Source organism: Dermacentor andersoni, chromosome 2 (assembly GCF_023375885.2).
Source record: "Dermacentor andersoni chromosome 2, qqDerAnde1_hic_scaffold, whole genome shotgun sequence".
NCBI classification, from domain to species: domain Eukaryota; kingdom Metazoa; phylum Arthropoda; class Arachnida; order Ixodida; family Ixodidae; genus Dermacentor; species Dermacentor andersoni.
In genome coordinates, this window is record NC_092815.1 from 42901931 (window position 1) to 42917401 (window position 15471).

The 15471-nt window shown below is 46.0% G+C and overlaps 1 protein-coding gene and 1 long non-coding RNA gene across 3 annotated transcripts in view; one reads left to right on the forward strand and one right to left on the reverse strand.

Moving 5' to 3' along the window:
* Positions 1-5654, forward strand: part of LOC129387728 (phospholipid scramblase 2-like) — a 50349-nt gene extending 44695 nt beyond the window's left edge. For both annotated transcript variants that reach the window (XM_055077216.1, XM_055077217.1), the window contains one exon: positions 5533-5654. The gene's annotated coding sequence lies outside the window, so the exon portion shown is untranslated. The remainder of the gene's footprint in view (positions 1-5532) is intronic.
* A 7182-nt stretch (positions 5655-12836) lies between these two features.
* LOC129387727 (uncharacterized) overlaps positions 12837-15471 on the reverse strand; it is a 96614-nt gene continuing 93979 nt past the window's right edge. The window contains exon 2 of the long non-coding RNA XR_008614914.2: positions 12837-13104. This is a non-coding gene — a long non-coding RNA (uncharacterized lncRNA). The remainder of the gene's footprint in view (positions 13105-15471) is intronic.

The window sequence follows — 15471 nt, forward strand, 5'->3', positions numbered from 1 at the left end:
GCTGCAGTAATTACCTCAGACGTTCTGCGTAAGGCTTTGAAGGCCTGCAAATTCTGCATTCACCTAGTCAGATTCTGAAAAACATTCCCACACACTCCGATGCAAATATGCATTGTAATGGGCGATAGATGTATATCAGCCGCAGACGGCAAGCCTGACTTCGAAAGTTTCTGCTGGTGTTCGTATATTACACAGCTCTGCAGATGTGCAAGCGTGCCAGTTACAACGTTAGCCAAGCTGTTAAAAAAATCGGGCAGCGTATACGATTACAGGACCTACGCTGTATTGCGGCTTAGGGTGGCGTAAGGGCATGGAATTCACCGGCCATCGTCTGCTACGTCAGGTTGTAAGAATGAAGGAAAAATATTTTGTTGGCTTAAGTACCCGGCTCTAGATACGGAAGCCCACTCCATGCAGGATCAAGCTAAACGTCCGAGTTCATATCAGGACCCTCTGTCCCTGCTCGAAAAGTCTACGCATTTAATACCGTCGTCTTCCCCAGGCGAGTCGACTAGGGAGTCTGAAAACTGTCCAGCAGCAAATCACAATCATCGAATCCGTCGCGATGCCACGCCCATGCTCGACACACTCCGCAGTAACCCTGCCTCCGAAGCCTGACGATATTTGTTGTTTGGTAGCGTTGGATGGGGCTTCCCATTTCTTCCTTAGTTCAGGCTGTTAGGTAATGGTGGGGTTGGTAGCCTTTTGTTGACTCTTCTAGAGTCAGTGTCCACGCTGCGTTGACCTCTGGATAGGCGATGATGGATGGGTGGTGGTTTGCCTCGTGGCAAACGTCTAATTAACTGCGAATCCCAGGTCACCTTTCTTGATCGGAAGCATTGGATGGGGTGTTTTGTGTCGTGGCAAACGTCTAATTAACTGTGAATCCCAGGTCGCCGTCGTTGTTTGGTAGCATTGAATGGGGGCCCCACTTTCATGCTTAGCTCAGGCTGCCAAGTAATGGTGGGGTGGTGACTTTTTTTGAATCCGTCAGGAGTCGGTGTCCACGCTACGTTGACGTCTCGATAGGCGCTGATGGATGGGCATGTGTCTGCCTTGTGGCAAACGTCCAATTAGCGCCTTTGTGGTGCTGAGACGTAACAGGTGTTAGATCATCAGTCTGCTACTGCCGCCAAAACACTTCCTGTTTGCTAATCATCTGGCTAATTAGCAAATAATAAAAACCCATGTTCTTAATTTTTGACTTATGAGCATGACTTCCCATGGGAAGGTTGTCCTTGAGTCCTAAGACATCCCATTCAATCGTTTTCATCACGCTGTGGCACTGTATAACTATATGTTGTCTACGGTTTTTCTTTTTATTCGCAGCGCGAAAAAAAAAAAAACTAGGAGATCACGTGCCCGCGACACCACTGGTCCGAAAAGCGATTTGAAGCATAGGGTTTTCTGCAATCACTAGAGGGGACTCTGGCGCTTCGACCGTTCATCCACCATAGGAATGATGGGTAGTCTGCGGATATGTGTGACCTTAATGCTTGGGTCTTGAGACATTCTTGTAGCCTCATTCATTACGCTTAATCGGGGCCTAAATTCGACTAAACTTCAGAGGAATTTATGCTTTTTTTGACGCAGAAGATAATATGACTCTGCGAGCACGCAGTGTCACTGACAACTGCAATGGTTCCGCTTGCGCACGCGTACGTGGCGTAATCGTTTCAGCATCGCGATTCTGTTCTAGATGTCCTGCGTTCGAATCGAGCCGCCAGACAATTTTAATAATGCTCATCTAATTATCTATAGCGCAGCGCATTACCAAAAATGATCGCTTCGCAAAGCCACCTAAGGCAGAAGGACGAAGCTTAGGCAAATCCGTGTGGCACACATCGTTCCCATCCTGGCTCAGCTGCCCTGGTTGCAGCTCCCGTAGGCACTAACGCCATAGTTCCTTCTAGTATGTGTATGAAACTAAGGGACTGGAAGGAACTAGCTCCACTCGCTGCCTTACTCAGCAACCGCCTAAAAGTGGCAAGCTGTCGGTGTTCGTGGTAGCATCCGCTGATCGCGAGCTGCATGTTCCGCGTGACCATCGAAGCCTACGCAGTGACCAGGCGGCTGCCAAGTCATGCGCAGAGGAGAGTTGATTTCTTCAAGTCACTTCTAGAACCACCGGAGTTTCGGCGCACGGGCGGGTAATCACACGGCAGTTTTCGTGTTTCATTTGCTGCGAATGAAGTACGGCAGAAATAATGACGCACTGCATAGACCGCTGAAAAGGATTAAACGCGACGTTTGAGAAAGCAGTCACAGCTTTACCACCAAAAATCACGTCCATTAAAAAAAAGGGTAAGAATTTCTTTGATATATATTCTCCGATTAGACGGGCAATTCGTACAGAAGTGATATTCTTGTGGCGGAAGAGATATGATCGAACGCCTTAGGTCTCATAATGGTATATTGTGTCATTTTGCTCAACAGGTTGGCGAATGTTAGCAGGGACTCTCTTCTGTATAAATATAGAGAGCGCCGGTGGAGGTATTCCGATCGGTTTTGTCTGTGGTGTATGTGCGTGATTTTCAAAGTGCCAGTCGATTCATCGTGATCCTTTTTTATTGGTAAAACTGCCGGTACTCATGGGGGCAGTGGTGCTGTCGTCACAAAAACGCATTATCACCACCTGATTTCATATGTACAAGTTTCTGCTTTTTACACAGTAGCTTTATAGTTAGGAGCACATTTCAGAAATTTTCTTTGTAATGTGGGCTGTCGCACAACCGGCCTACTTCTAACAGCATGGCCCTCTTCATCACATGCACTGCGGTTTTTGTTGTCTTTCATATTGAGGCTGCATCTCTAGGGTAATAAGAAAAGGGAAAGGGTGAAGGTCAAGGAGAAACGCGAAGCCGCTGACGAATACAAGGACAGGAAGGCAGGCAGGATAAAACGAAAACCATAAGCAAAAAAAAAAAAAAAAACATGCACCTTATTTTTGGTGCGCTTAGAGATTGGATAACAAATACATCTTTTTCTCAAACTTATAGCCAGCTTCTTCTTTTTCTTGCCGCATTTGTCTGCTTTCCTCCTTTTCGTTTCCTGGGTATAGTTTTGCAACTCCCGCAATATGTTTCTTCTTCCTAGTTTCAGCTCTAACGAACCCTCGTGCCAAATGGGACTACTCGTATCGTCATAACGACATTCCTGGGAAAGGTGGGAAGGGAGGGAGGGAGGGAGGGGGTGGGCACTCTGCTAACGAAGCGGGCCGCTGAGCAGACAGAAGCACTCAAGAGCGAGAAAGTGAGGAGGAACTGCCGCAGGCCGCGCGACCACTGGTGGTGAGAACGGCGTGGTGTGCCGCCATATGTATATGGATCTACATACGTAGGGGCCCCTGCCGGCAGTGCAGTTTTTGAGACGTTGCTCGTTGCGTCGGCAGTAGCTAGTATTTGCGCTTCTGCTGCACACTGCTGCTGTGCACAATGTCCCTAATAAGACTCGTTTCGCCCTAGCCTAATAACGCTCGCCACCGACGTTATAATGTCCTCGTCAAGCTGGGAAATCGCTCCGCATGTTTTGCACAAGAAAACTCCCCACACGTCACCGGTCGCCTAAGTCTCGACGACTTGACTAGGAAACGTCTTGCAAGAACGATGGTTACACCTTGCACCCATTCCACTTTTGCAGGTCATAGCAAGATGAGCATAAAGTTGAATTAGTTTTTCCTTGTCGCCGTCGCTCGTTAAGCGCAACAAACGGCATTTTTTCCTCTCGCCCTATTTTTTTAACGTTCTCGATGGAAGCACCCCGAAACTCATGCAATGGCAGGCTCGTTAGCTTCAAACGACAAGCCGCCCCCCCCTCCCCCCCCCCGACCCCCGTGTGAACCGCGACCTCGCTTTGGGAATGTGCGAATGGTAAATCTCTAATTAGGCAAGGTGCAGCGCCACTGAAAGACTTAAGAAACTTCATTCCTCTGTCCTGAGTTATTTACGGGTGTTGATAAAATATGGAGGCTCTTCTTGGGATTCACGACGAACTCCCGCTTTCCGGAGTGCTACCTGGCTTTGCATTTAATCTGGCGTACTGCCGGGTCTTAAAAAATGCGCCTTCCATTCTTAAGGAGCTAGTTATTACAACTGTCATCATTCTCAAGTGCATGCCTGTCCATTTTTTTTTTTTTGGAGGGGGGGGGGAGAGGTATGCATCGCTTGATGCGTTTACTGTCGCTGCTTTTCGGTGAGAGTTTCTGACAAAGTTGCTTCGCATTGTGGAATGACTTGGGTAATGACTTCGACTTGTGTAATGAGCTGGGTCGGAGGGCGACGGCTATAAATACATAATAAACAAGATGTTGCGCAGGCCAGGGGTGAAAGAGCAGCTCGTTTTGTAACTTCAGACTTGGCACGATATTAACTTAGAAATTTGCTGTGTGCTGCGTTGTAAATTTTCTTCTTCGTATAGCCACAATGTGGAACCTTCCGGGAGAATTATTGGTGGTGCAGTAAATGTCTCGTGTGCATGCCTTCACAATAAAGGAACAAAAACATGCTCACGCTGAATGTATATGCACCTTGTACAAGCGAGCGTAAGCTTTACCTAAGGCCAGAAACAGCACCTGCACGTCATACCTAAACACATATTACTTCATTTGAGCTGATAACAAAAGCTCGGACAGACTTCTTATGACACGGTTTTGTAACAATGTGACGTGTAACAAGGTAACAATTTTGTATGATTCTGCAAAAATGGGGCTGTATCGTAGTGTCGTGGTGCTGGTCAAACTATACAGAGCTACTCTCAGAAAATGTACTTTATCATAGGTGTGAGTAAAGAATAACAATAATAAAAAAGACATTCCTCCGTAGACAGCGTTGGTGACAGGATGGCCTGACTGCGGGCTCTAAGTGCTATGCTCGGAATATATGTAGATATATAGATGGGCAATGACAATAAGACATTTTAGATGCGACTATTAGGGCCACTTGTTGACAACAAGCGGTCAATTAGGCAGGCTCGTTGATGCACAAGGAGTGCATCTGCAATAAGAGGAAGAAACTAGCACAACAGCACAATTTACGCCAGAGTCCTGAGTTCTTTGAGAACATCAATATATAGCTTAGAAATGTCATTTACCAAGTAATATCTTTGTCTCTTGTCTAGCACAACAGCCTGATGATTGTCCTCTTTCAGGGCACTTTCACCTGAACAAAGGTGACAGTTGCTCTTGATGTCTGGTTCAAATTGAAGAATTACTTCAGAAAAAAAGCTCTCTTTAGCATACATGCGCGCAATATTTTGGGTAAACGCTCGTGCCTCAATTGTTTGATGTGGTTTCAACAAAATACCCTTTGTACAAATTTATTCAGGTAAAAAAAAATACCGGGAAAGATAACAACATAAACACGAACATTGGTAAACTTGCACACAGAGTACAAGGCTTTGCTTTACATACAGCCTCCAAAATGTGAGTTGAATATACGTAAATTGGACTTTGCGACTTGGATCTCGGCGTTCATATAATGTTCAGGTTAGAACAACAACAGGGCTGCTCTGCTTCTGTTTTTTTTTTTTTTTTAGGTGGAAGCCTTAGATGGGCTCAGGGGTCGGCGACCACTCGGCGTCATGGCACCAAAATTCAAGCGCATGCGCCAGTAAGCCGTCGATTTATTTATCAATAAAAGAGCTCGATTATCTCTGTACGCGTTGAACGGACAACCTTCCAAATAATCAGTGTGACTACAAAAGCGCCTGCGAGTGGTTTTCCCCGTATCATTTATATTTGCCGAGCAATGTACACGTGTCGTATGACGTTTTGAGGTGTATGAGTACGCCTTCGAGAATTGGAAATAAATCTGTTGTTGAAAGTAAGCGCTGTGTGTTTGTACAATTTGCCTTTCTATGTCCCTCTCTTTCTGCTTGCGCTACAAGAAAGTAGAAGGCACCATATATTCAAGCCCATGTAGCTGCCCTCGTTGATCGAAGGGCTAAAATAAAATAAAATAACATATTGTTCAGTGAACCTGCGTGTGCTTCTTAATGGTCTTGCCCCGACCGTTATAACGTGCCATTAACTACGCTGAACCAGTGGTGATGTCTAGGCGAGCGAAAAAGAGAACAAGAGAAGAACAAGGGAAAACAAGTGTTCGGAAGTAACAAAGCATTCGAATGAGAATGGCAAAATAATTTAATGAACGTCTCTTGAGTGCGCAGGCTTTCGTCTTCATCATTTTTAGTGTATGCTAAAGTGAGTGTCAACTGTTTTTCTCCTATCTTCTTTTCAGTTTCGCGCCTTTAGCTTTAAGGACCCTGGCAGGTTGGGACATGCTGTTCCTCGTTACTGTCATTACCGGCAGCGTGATGGAGTCGAGAAAATGAACCAAGTATAATGAAGGCTCAGACGGTGCAAAGCTCGCGTCGAAGATGTGTAAATTGAAAATAACTATAGTCACAGACGAAAAAGAACGAGTACACTGCCATACGCTGACATTTAAAAAAAAGCGAAAAAATGAAAAAGAAAAAGAATGAGTGCCAGATTTCATCGCGCCTTTTTCGGAGATCTACAGATTCCCTCTAGCAATGTGCTGCAACAACAAGGCAACAAAGTGCATATTGTTGTCTCTCTTTGTATACTCATTAAGACGCTTCGTTATTCGAAGCATTTAAGCGAGCTCGGCTTTGTTAAAAGCGCTGTTGACGGCACGGCTGACAGCAGCGCTGACAAGCGCACCGTTTAAGGCCTCCAGTCATCGGTTCTTTTCGGAATGCTTATTTTAAAGGCCCTTGGGCCGAATTTTCTGTCGTTAGTGCTCCTTGCCATTGGCGGGCCACCTTCGATAATGAAACGCCCAGCGTCAGGATTGGCTGAAAATTTCTCTTAGGAGCACTTGTGACCTAAGAAGGTTTTGTGAATTCGAGCCCTTGTTCTCGTTTCTTTTCTTTTTTTAACATCAAGAAAGCGGCATTAAACTCACGCGCGCGACTATGAACAACAGATATGTCGCACATGTTTCCCACTCTTCAGGCGCCTCTAGAAAAATTCGAGTGCTTGTACGAGACATCACGTTTTCCGTGCAGAACACCCCACGTTTTCAAAACAACTGGCTGCGCCAGCTAGAAGCTTCGCTCTGCCTTCGCACCTGAACGGGACTCTGCCAACGCGAGACCACGCGACTTTGCCGGGCTACGGCTAGGAGCAGCCTTTAGGAAGTCCTTTGCTTTGCGCTTTGGAAAGTCGGACGACACCCACATGAATGTGGTGGCGAGAAGACGCTTAAACTCGTTCTGTGTGACTGTGACCTCTTCCCGCTACTTTGTTCACAGACGATCGCTGGCAAGCGCACTAGCTCACTCTGAGAAGACAATACACCAGAACAAACAATTTTGTAATTACTACCTCATAAGGCATCGCAGCAGAGGGTGACGCAGGCACTGCTACAGTTTTTAAGAATAACAGAGCAGCATGCCCAGAAGGTTCTAGGTTGAATTGGTGTTAACTGGGTCAACCTGTGATGTGTGCAGTGATTGCTACCGGCTGTGGTAGCGTGTCTGTGTTCGCTGTCTCATTCACCGCGTATATTTCTTGTTTGGGCGTTGTGCGAAGTGGTAATGTTGTTGAATAATTATTCTTCGATATCTGTGGAACTACATGTAATGAGGTTGTGTGAGATTTTTTATCGGCTTTCTTACTTTTACACTCGCGCTCCTCCATTTCCGAGTGTAGGCCAGCAAACCATATTTCCCATTCTGCTTAATGTCCCTGCGTTTTTCCTGCCTTAAGCTTTTCTCAGCCTCCGTTTGTACTGGTGCCTCGAATATTCTCGGATTAAATTTCAAAGAAAGATTGGGCACTCTGGGCTTCCTTCTGTTCAATTATTACTCTCTCTCTCCCTCTCTCACACACCACACACACACACACACACACACACACACACACACACACACACACACACACACACACACACACACACACACACACACACACACACACACACACACACACACACACACACACACACACACACACACACACACACACACACACACACACACACACACTTTCTTCTACACGAGGGCTAACTTTCTTCTCAAGGCTGCCCTATATAATGGGGCTAATTGACGGGACGAGCAATTACGACAACTACACGTGCCGGCCGGAACAGGCGAAAATATTTCTTAAGTCCCATTTGGGAGTCCGATGTGTCGGAAAGTCAGAGCCGTTCGAGACAGGACCTTGCTATTTGTTAGCAATTAGGGGACGTCTCGACCTGCCCTTAATGACTCTCCTCCCCCCCCCGGCCCTTCTTTCCAGTACAAGCGTAAATTTCGCAAGTGCTTTCAATCCCAACGTTGCTGACATCGCGGACGTGCAGAGTGCATCTGTTCGTTAGTCTGTGGCAGATTATCTGGGGAGCTTGAGGCTGTCCCCATAATTCCCTGTAAAGTGCTTCGAACACGAGCCTCGGAGGACAACTGTTTTTGCCGGCAAAGAAAAGAACGAGCGCCTTAGAGGCTTTGTCTCCAAAGCAGAGGAAACGTGGGCGTCATGGAGTTAGTGCGAAACAAAAATTGGACTTGTTGGAGGATTTTCAGCCTCCTTCGGTGAGCGCGATTACTTGCTGCTGTTCCTGCTCTTCGACCAGCTCGACAAACGACTGCAATGTTCTTGAGTGCCGCTCGGCCTTGAACGAAGTAATCTAGTTATAAAGCGGTATCCAGCCCAGTGCCTTCACAAAACTTGTCCCGACTGGTTTGTTTTTGTTTTAGTTTTTGATGTTGACAGGCAGCTTTCATGTATTTTTTGTAAGCGTACGCTTTTCGAAGACAAAGTAGAAAGGGAGAAAAAAGAAGTCACGAATGACGAATTTTTTCTGTATTTTTTTTAAAGCTGCTTTTTACGAAATCTTAGTAAAACAAGATGCGTTCAGCTGTCACAGAGTAGTGGTTATCTGCTTAAAATGTGGGGTCCCCCGATCAGTGACTCGAATCGATCTGGTCACCCTGAATGGTAGCCTCGCAATGTAGTCTCTGGTCAGTGCGTCATCGTAAAGAGGCAAATGTTGCCCGCTCTTAGGCGTTCGGAAAGAAAGAGGACAAAGAAAACAGCCTCGAAAGCCACTATAGGACGCTGCATGATAACGGCACAGTATGGGCTCCTTGCAGCATTAGGAATAGAACATTGTTTTTCTTGCGTTACGCAAGGAACTTCTTTGATGAAAGATAGCATTTTTTTTAACAGCGCGGCACGGGACGAAGGAAAGGGGCACAGGATAGTACACTACGTCCTGTGTTGCACGCTGTTCAAAACGTCTACTGTGTAACAAGGTGTACCGACCAGTCCAACTGAAAACGCTGCTAAAGTTTCTTTAATGACATTGCTATGATATCCTAGTCCTTAAAAAGTGCTCCCTTTACTACATTTCGACTACGTCAGAGAATTTAAGCTGTGTCATGTTCTTGTGTAGAAGCCGGCTCGCCTTCTTTCAACCCCTCCCCCCACCCCCCTACGCACACACGCAAACGCATAAGCTGCACCGCAACTGCACTGCAACTGAATAAATGAGAAACATATCGTCAGACTACTTTCTGAATTCTTTCTCTTCTTAAGTTAAATCACTTTCGCATGAAATAGAAATATAGATGAAGCTGGAGCACGACTTGCTCGAAGGAAACCACGCTGAGTTTCAATGTTTAATGCCTAGCGCACTTGTTATTCAAAGCTTTACGGCGAAAACAGGCATTTAAAAAGTATAAAAACCTAAAACGCACAACTATTCCCAATTTCCTTTCATTATTGCATTACTTAAGCCTCGCTCAGAACTGGCATCAGAGACTTAAAGCTTTCGCTAGCGAGGACACTATTGTCCAGATCTCCGCGTTGTCCAATCTTCGCGTACACCGTGTGGACGTTCGAGAACACTCTAAGTGCTGCAATGATGGTGATGAAAAAACAGCGGCAAAGGTGCCGAGGCTGAACAGGGAGCTTCTCCGCGGCTTCACCAATGCACCGTCATGGGCTCAGTCTTGCGCCGCTCTACATACACGGGCAGGCCAGAAGCGGCTGTTCTCAAACTCAAAGCTGGCATCGCGAGGATCCGGCAGCCTCCGTCCGTATACCTCTGGGGCACGAGCGCGATATGGAGTGGCGGATGAATATGGCCGCGTCGCGGAGAGTGAGGGCGTCATTACTCACTCTGTTGTCCTCGCGGCCCAGAAATGCTCTCTGATGAAGAGATACCTCGCAAGGCGGGGTGAAAAATGAGCATCGCTGCTGCCGCTTCGTTTCCCTCTGCGAGCGGGCTATAAGACGCCCCTCGCGGAACGACGCCTCCGGAGTGAGAACGAACTGAGAGTGCAGCTATAAGAAGGCTAGCATGGGTCTCTTTCTCTCTCTCTCTCTCTATATATATATACACATATATATATATATATATATATATATATATATATATATATATATATATATATATATATATATATATATATCCGCCGTTAGGCGGAGCAGGAAGCAAAACTTTCACACCGGGGCCTCCATTCTTCGAGTTTGGTAGCAACCCTTAAGGCTGAGCAGGGAACTAAGCGAAACCAAAACATTAACGAGGAGCGGGGCATTTTTGTCCGGTCTACGTTTCTGGCATTCATGCATGGAATCTGCGGGTGTGCCACATCTCTCTCTTCGCGCTAAGCACTACGTAGCAGCACTCTCCACAAGTCGATCCTATACCGGAGGAACCACTCTCTCACTGAGTATCCTACCCACTCATACCACCATAAAGAGCTTCCTTCAGCCTTTACAGAACACCCTCTCGCGGGCCCTTAGCGTTTGCTCTCTCATTTCTTTCTTTCTATTATTTTTTTTTCTTTACCCCCAGTGAAGGGTACCAAGACGGACGCTCGTTTGCTTGACCTCCCTGCCTTTTCTCAACTATTTTTTTTTCTGTCACTGTCTTATCCTGCATTCATTTTCGTACATTTTACTTCTGCCTGGGGCGTCGACAGAGGGGGATGGGGGGGTGGGAGCAGCATGCATGCCCGATTTTCACCTCCTGTGATTGACTGGTATCCCAGAAATGTAGTCTTACGGCCTAGTCTTTTCTCGCGCCGGAGAAAGGCTTTGTTGTTAGTAGGGTTACCAGTGGACAAACGAAGAAAGGAAGGAGGAGAGGAAGGGTGATAGCAGCGCATACGATGAGCAGCGATCAGCTGCAGGAACAATGATACGACCGTCCCGGTAACGACCTCTCAGTCGCAAAGCGTGACTCGATGGAAGGGCTGTGGCAAAATGCTTGGGCAGGAAATAAGAAAAACATTTGTGGTGTTTGCGCAATCCTTATGAGACAGTCGGCCACTCACTCATGTGAACGTCTCTATGCCTCATCTGAAGCGCGTGTTGCTGGTTTGCTATCATGTTTTCTGCGGGGTATTTTCTTAGTGTTGGCCCCCTTGAGACGCCATTGCAGTGCAAAGCACCGAAGGCTTCTTTCTCTAAGGGACTCCGCGGACCTCAACGGGAAAGGTCTCGGTTCGGTTCCGACGTACGTCTACTTTCCCAGAGGTCCCGAGGGAGACGTGGCTGCGGCACGTTTTCGGGCTGTCGTCAGAGATTGGCGCAAGCCTCACTGACCAAGGATTGTCCTTTGGGAGCCGCTTTGTTTATCTTCAGAGGCTCGAAGAGTGCAGCGCTGGTCTCGTCGAAAGAATACGCAGCGCAGATTAGGAGGGGGCAATAAAAGGAAATAAACGCACGGAGGAATTCCGTCTGTCTTGTATCTTTGTAGGCTATTTTTGTTCGCCTGAAGTTGCCGCTATTTCTTTTTTTTTTTTTTTGCTACACAAGCTGTGCATCTCACGATGATGTATTATTTAACACGGATAGGTTTGAATTGGGTTCGTAGCGTTCTTGTACTTCTTGACGGGTCGTTAATAATTTGGAGGCTGATTATGTCAAAGATGTTTGGCAATATATATAGCCCTTGTAGAGGTTTTGAAACTGATGAAACCGAGTAATCGCAAACTGCTTCAATGCATCTGTATGAGCAGTGGTTCGGTCATGAAAGTGCGCAGCTTAGTGTAACAGGTACAGTACTCTAATGCATAGAAACTATTCTTTGCAAGTTCGTTGTAAGTGAATAAGATATTTTCTATCTATTTCGGCGATGTCTTTGGTGAACGTTTTGGAATAATGGTGCGGGGGTAGGGGGGGGGGGGGGGGGGGGGGGGAGTGTCATCAAGTTCATACCCGCTACGCAGTTCAGCAAGTAAAAGTTGAAGGGATGGATAAAATCAAGAAAATTTCTCAGAGAAAGGTTGTTTCCGCTACGTCTAGTCCTTCGTCTTTTATGAGGTAATGCGCACGGTGTACTAGTCGTGATGTGTACTGTAGTTAAGAGGCATACTGTATTGTATGCATTCGAGAGAAACAAGTAACGCACCCTTACCTTTTTATTCCGGCATCGCTGACAAGCGGCTGCCGTTACAGAAGGCCGTCATAGTCACTTGTCTCGTTAGAAATAAGCGCAATACAAAACACAAAAGCACAGTGACGAGTAACAAGGTTTCTTTTTTGTTCGTACGTTTATGGATATCCAAGTACACAATAATCCTCTTATTTCCCTCTGAAAGCAAACATTCATTTTAGAAACGCATCGCGTTTAGGAACCGTCCAAAGTCATTCAGCTACTAAATAGATTGCAGGTTTGCAAGCGCTCTCGCAGCATATGTAGAAAAATGTTTTACTTAGTTGCGCTGCGAATTCCTAATTCTCTTTCTCACACGATTGAAAAAAAGGAGAATCATCACGTTGTGCTGAAACGGGGACGGAACACGCGTCAACAGCGCGGAGCAAACTTTTGCCCAGTAAATGAGTGGCAGAAGAAACAACGCTATTTTTCTTCCGGTTTTCTCTCTTTCATGTATTCGAAGTGCAAGGCAAGCTTTCCGAGCTGATGAATGTTTCTTCGTAACAAAGAATTCCGCGCATACGAGACGGTTCTTTATGTGCATGCACCGGGATATGTCGGCGCTGGAGAAAGGGTTGGGTGTGACCGCTGAAATGCCATTTGGGTCTTTTGAGAAACAATTGCCATGACACGTTTTCCATTAGTTCGAGCAGTAGGGACTGGATCGCTCCGTGAGTGCAGCGGGCAGCGCATGCTAGAAAAAAAAAAGAGAAAGAAGAAGAGCTATAAAGCTCAGAAGATTCGAGTCTTTTTTTTTTCGGTGCTAAATGGTTGTATAGTGCACAAAAAACAAAACAAAGAAGAAATATGAAGAGAACAGAATAGAAACCATAGCGGGAACCATAGCAAGCAGGCATCATATCGAGTGACGGCGGAAAATGAATCTTGAAAAAAAAAAGAATAAAGACAGAAAAAGGATATTAGGCTCCTGATCGAGTCATATGCTTGCTCGTTCCGGTGACTCTCCATTATAAGACTTGTTGCCGTTGCTTCAAATGCCCCCGAGAAACGCGAACGCCCGGAAATGGGTTTTGAAAAGAAAAGCTGGGAGTGCGCGCACTCGGAAATATCCCCCCTCTGTTTTAAAGAAAGCATGGTTTCCGTTTTCTTTGTGAGATTACTCGCGCTTTGTTGCGTCGTGTTCGCCCCTGAAAGGTACCCGTTCTTCGCTTAGTATTTATTTCGCGAACAAAGTTTGCAGCAGGCATGTCATATCTGAAAGACGGGTGACGAGGTTCGAGTAATTGGAAGCCACACGGTTGTGTCCATAGCGCTCTAGCTCCGTCTTCAATGACAAGCAGTAAAGAAATGCGCAAAGCACCTTTATTCGGCTGCATGTGTTGGAGACTGGGCTGTAGTTTAGTCATACCTAAGATGCGCTAGAAAGAAAGGCAAGTGCCAGACATGACAGAAAGCATTTAGCTGACGTCGTTTTAGTGGTACTTTCATGGCTTCTCTCACTAATCAACATTGAAATTTGCAAAGTATTTGTGCAAGGGCGCAGTGTTCTCGTATCAGAATTTGTTTTAGCGATCGCAACACACTATACGCAGCTTAAGGTGACTACGCAACGTCTGCAGTTCAAGATCGAACAGCACAAGAGGTGAGCGATAAAAAGCCAGAGGAAAGCGAGCGTTGCACCACGCAATCTCTGTATTGTTAACCATGGAACGCGCTGTGAGGGAAGCTATAGCTTCAAGGCTATATATATATATATATATATATATATAGCCTTGAAGCAATCTGCCTTCAATGTCTTCATACGCACGTCTTTTGTCTTCGTAAAGACAGAGATGTGCACACTTTACGCATGTGAATTGGCCTGGTTATGATGTGGCAATACATGATAGATGAAGCTGCTTACTCATTAGCACGGAGTGATGTGATTACAACGAAGACAAGCTGTAACACTAGACACGTCTGTAAGCATTTCCGAAGCGAGGACAGGGACCAAATCTATCTTCACTTGAGCCTAATGTAATTAGCTTGGAAATACCCTTGCTTTTTGTCGATGCTTGCGCCCGTTCTTCTTGTGTCTTCTGCTATGGACCCGTCCTCTGATTAGGTTAACTTTGACGGAAACCAGGTAAGGGCGTGTTTGACGGCATTTCTTGCAATCATTACAGTCCTGGGAGTGCTTTCTATTCTGCTCATGGCGTTATCAGCGTTAATATATCGAGGCAGATTAAGGTCGGGACGTCTCAATTTGGGAAACCATCTTTTTTTATAATTGAAGAAGAAGAAGAATGTACACGTAAAGTATGTTTTCTTTAAAATGGCGAGATAATCAGAAATCAGAATGTAAGACTTGATAACATTTTGATCTGCAGAAAAACATATCTTCAACCTTCCCTCTGTTACACCGTTCATTTGAATCCCGCTGCTGGCTTCTAATAATTCTGCTGGCTACCTTTTACTTCACTTTTCCGAGGATATCCTGACTTGAAACGAGCGCAAAAGAACGTTCGAGCGCCTGCAGGCAGTAGCGTGGAAATAATGTTGATGCATATCCTGATAAATAGTGAAATTACTGTTTTATTTCACAGGCCCCTGTAACTCATAAATGGTGACCTTACGGTCTCATAAAGAAAGAAATACACCAAGCACATTTTAAAACAGTAGGTTCTGCACCGAGTATGGCAAGTGAGCAACAATATGGATAATAAAATTTAGCTGCACACATTTTGATAGCACTCTTGGGGTTCACTGCATCCTGTGCATTATACTGTCGCGTATGTAGAAAATAACTGGCGGCCTTTATTAGGACCAGGTGAGTGAGCACTTCTGGCAAGTTTCAAGCAGAAGCGCCCACTTCCTACTAGGCCGCCCTCAATTGTTACTGCGATAGCAATTATATGGGCACTCCAGGCACACTTCTGCTCCCGGTGTCACTGTAGCCGTAGTCGTGATGTTCCGCATAAAGCCCAAGGACGATAACACAATTGCCATGCACCCTACATGGTGGTATTTGCAAGTTAAAACGTGCGAGAGGACCGACGATCCCGGCTCAATCTCGCCCGCGCGAAAGGGAGGACAGCGGGGAGAAAGTGCGCCGTCTTCC